Source organism: Marmota marmota, unplaced genomic scaffold, assembly GCF_001458135.2.
Source record: "Marmota marmota marmota unplaced genomic scaffold, marMar, whole genome shotgun sequence".
Lineage (NCBI taxonomy): Eukaryota > Metazoa > Chordata > Mammalia > Rodentia > Sciuridae > Marmota > Marmota marmota.
This window is the reverse complement of record NW_025999900.1, coordinates 52,119,277-52,123,751: the sequence shown is the minus strand read 5'-3', so window position 1 is coordinate 52,123,751 and position 4,475 is coordinate 52,119,277. Positions and strand designations below refer to the sequence as shown.

Below are 4,475 nucleotides of genomic sequence, written 5' to 3'. Positions count from 1 at the left end.
GAGCTGCTTTTCTCTCCCATTCTTTTCTTCATGATGTTCAGACTTCCAGTCTCTAGGTATGGAGCCTATGGTCTGTGGATAGAGACCTCTGGAACCATAAGCCCTCATATAAACTTTTTCTCCTATATAGTTGTTCTGGTTGGGTCTTTTAGTTACAGCAGCAAAAAAGTTGACTACAACATTACCTATAGGAACTCTATAAAGAAAAGCTTTTGAAGGAAACTAACCATAAAAATCTAAGAGGACCTCACTGGATGTTTTCATAGTTTTCCCTCCATTCAAATGGAGGACGCTGGCTGACAGATATACACAGACTTACCTGAAGATTCTTAAATCATTCTTAAATGATTAAATAATATCCACCCACATGATCAAGAACAATTAAGTGTCCAGTTTCCATTCACAGCTTGCCTACACTATTGTACTCTGCACCAGATGTTAGAAATAAGTAGAAGGGTAAAACACACTGATAACACAGTTTATCTGCTCTTACTGTCCAACAGTAATCTAAAATTTTTCCTTAAGATGACATCATTTATAAGCATTCACCCCGAATTTCATTTAGAAAATTTCTAATAGAAAACTTGCAGAAAGCCTACTCCTTAGAAAAATCAATTAGAGTTACATTTTGGAAAAAAAATGAAAAATGCTAGTCTTTCTCTATCTATAGAGGCAGAAAACTGTAAACATTATCAGGAGGACTCAGAGCATAGGTTGATGTACAGACTCCATAACCCCTTAGGGAAGAAGACATTCCCAGCCTCAAAATCAGACTAAGGACCTTTGAGGGATTAAAACCCAAATTGTGAGCAATATTGGAAGTACCAATTTTCTGGGTTCTACAAACAGTATTGGAGTATTGGAGATTAGGAGTTCCACTCTTCTGGTATATCAAAGAAAAATGCTTGTCACTCTTGAGGTATCTAGATCAAAGATAAAACTTAGAGGAGAGGCTAAGTCTGTGCTTAATACTCTCTGCATTTATGACCTGTGGTAGCTTCCAGTCAAGTGAGATGGGAAGGCAGAGATGGAACATAGAGAATGAGAATTTACCTAAAACATTGTTTCACTTAAGCTTCCCCCAGAGAAATAGAATCAATGGGAGAAAATAAATTGGTTTATGTGATAGTGGCTGACAGTCCAAAATCGGTAGAACAAGATGTCAGGTTGGAAAATCTTGGGCAGGCATCAATGTTGAGGTTATGAGGTAGAATTTCTTCTTGCAAAGAAAACTCTGCTTTGTTCTAAGGCCATTTAAATGAATAAATAATACCCACCCACATGATCAAGAATAATCACTATTACTTAATATCCCTCGCTTATAGAATGTAACAACATCCACAAATTACCTTCACAGCAATATCTAGCTCTGTGTTGATTGAATAACTATATATTAAAGCCTAACCAAATTGATATATACATTTGTTTACCTGACAGGGGACATACCATGATCAAGATGGTGTTTTTTTCCCAGCTTAAGACTTATCCATTTTACACTGCTGTGTAGACCTCTATGATTCCCGAAATGTGGGAAACACAACTGTGTGATTCATGGTAGTGCGGATCTACATTCTCACTTTCCCAAATTAAAAATAAATAAAATGTAAGCATCATAGACAATTTCTGCGTGTTTAGTAGATTAATGCTATTAATATGTAACCTTGGACCAAAAGCCACAGATTTCCAATTCAAAAACCAGAATTAAATATTAATAAAATAATGATTGTATAACCACAAAGTAAGCTGAATAGATAGTTTTGAAAATTTCTAATATAAAATACAAGGCTTATCCATTTAACCACTTTTCAAATGAAATAATTCCCTGTTTAAAAAAACAAAAGTCAGGTTCAGTGGCACATGCCTGCAATCCAATGACCAGGAGGCTATGACGGGAGATTTGCAAGTTCAAGGGTGACTCAGCCTGTTTTGGTGCCAATACCATGCTGTTTTTGTTACTCTTACTTTGTAGTATAGATTAAGGTCTGGTATAGTGATGCCACCTGCTTCCCTTTTCCTGCTCAGGATTGCTTTAGCTATTCTGGGTCTCTTATTTTTCAAGATTAATTTCATTATTGCTTTTTCTATTTCTATTAGGAATTCCATTGGGATTTTGATCAGAATTGCATTAAATCTGATTAGGGTTTTTGGTAGTATGGTTATTTTGATATTAATTCTGTCTATCCAAGAGCAAGGTAGATATTCCCATCTTATAAGGTCTTCTTTGATTTCTTTTTATAGGGTTCTGTAGTTTTCATTATAAAATCTTTCACCTCTTTCGTTAAGTTGATTCCCAAGTATCTTATTTTTTTTTTTTAGTTTATTGTAATCTTTTCCTCATTTCCTTCTCAGAGGATTTGTCACTGATATACAGAAATGCCTTTGATTTATGGGTGTTGATTTTATATCCTGCTACTTTGCTGAATTAATTTACTAGATCTAGAAGTTTTCTGGTGGAGCTTTTTGGGTCTTCTAGGTATAGAATCATATTGTCAGCAAATAGTGCTAATTTAAGTTCTTCTTTTCATATACATATCCCTTTAATTTCTTTTGTCTATCTAATTGCTCTGGCCAGTGTTTCAAGAACTATGTTGAATAGAAGTGGTGACTTATAGTGGAGTAGGGAGGGGGAGCATGGGAGAAATAGGTGAATTCTAGATAGGGCAGAAGGGTGGAAGGGAAAGGGAGGGGGCAGGGGATTAGCAAGGATGGTGAAATGTGGTAGGCATCGTTATCCAAAGTACATGTATGAAAACACGAACTGGTGTCAACATACTTTATATAGAACCAAAGATATGAAAAATCTTGCTGTATATGTGTAATAAGAATTGCAATGCATTCTGCTGTCATTTATTTTATAAAAAGTCAATAAAAAACTAAAAACTAAAAAAAAGGTACCTCAGCAATTTTGTGAGATCTAAGCAAATTAGCAAGACCCTATCCCAAAATTTAAAAATAAATAAATAAATTAAGTGACCTGGAATGTAGCTCAGTGATAAAGTGCCCCCATGTTCAATCCCAAGTATCAAAAAAGACAAAGAAGGAGCTGGGGTTGTGTATCAGTGGTAGAGTGCTTGCTTTGTGCAAGTGAGGCACAGGTTCAATCCTCAGCACCACATTAAAAAAATAAATAAACAAAGTTTAAAAAAGGAAGAACAAAAATAAGTTCCCTCTTACACAAACCCATTCGGAGACAGAAAGAATGAAAAAGTTGAGAATATATGCAAGCATATTGTCAAAGGCTAAAAAGTCCTTGATATTAGAATTCAAAATGCTTTACACTTAATTTGGGTTTCATGTCAAAAGAGGAAAATGCAATCTTGATAATTTAAAATTGGGAACTCTAATAATAATTTTTGCCATGTTAACAAATTACACATGAAAAATCATCATATTGTCTATAAGTTAAGTAAAAAAAAAACACTTGAGAAAATTCTCAACCCATTCTGGATTCTCTTAGCAATTCAAAATTGATGGAAGCTAAAACAACATGATAAAAAGCAAATTTAAAAATTCTCTAGTAAACATCATGTTTTTGATAAAATGATAGACTTATTCTTTCTAAAATTATGAACAATATATTTAATATCACTTAAGTTCACAGTATTATTTAACTCTAATCTATAATTTTTAACTAGTGGCGCAATACAAGTAAAAGGGGGAAAAAGAATCAAAAAGGACGACTCCAACTTATTAATATTTCCTGGTAATATTTTTGATTATATAAGACAATAAAATTGCTACAGATTATTTAAATTAATGATATTAAATTTGTGTAATGATCTAAGGAAATCTTTTGTGTATTTACATATAAGTAAATACATAATAAAAAGTTAGTATGAAATGTCCCTTATAGGAGAAGCAAAAATATAAAGTATCTAATTATTGGAAAATAGGATTCTGCGAGAAATGTGGCAATACTTTGTGAAGAAAATTATGAAATGTCATTTTCTGATATTAAAACAATCCTAAATAGACTTGGAAAAATACAGCAGGGCAACAGACTCAAACTTCAAAAACAGAACCACACTTACATGGAAACTATATATATAGGGGACAAAATGGGACCTAGTCAAAAATTGGTGTGAGTGAAAATTGATTATCTACATGGGAGTGAATTAAACCAAATCTTTTTTGTATACCAGACATAATAATCAATTTCACATGCTCAGAGCACTTAAAACTGGAAAGCCAAACTTAAACAAAATTATAAATATTTAATATATTTTCACTCATTCAGGATAAAGTGGAAATTTTTAAATAAGAGATGACCAATGCAAACTGGAGAGAGCGATTAACTTAATTGCATTAAAGTTAAATTGTTCATACCAAACAATGTATTAAGAAAATTGCAAAATCATACTGGTAGTGATGTATAGTTTTTGTATAGTTTAAACATTGAAATGTATGAAATAGACATGGAGTTTTATATGATATATATATATATATATATATATATATATATATATATATATATA

The 4,475-nt window shown here is 32.6% G+C and overlaps 1 pseudogene; it reads left to right on the top strand.

Moving 5' to 3' along the window:
* The first annotated feature begins 1,422 nt into the window (after positions 1–1,422).
* LOC125615410 lies at positions 1,423–1,576 on the top strand (annotated as a pseudogene).
* The last annotated feature ends 2,899 nt before the right edge of the window (positions 1,577–4,475 follow it).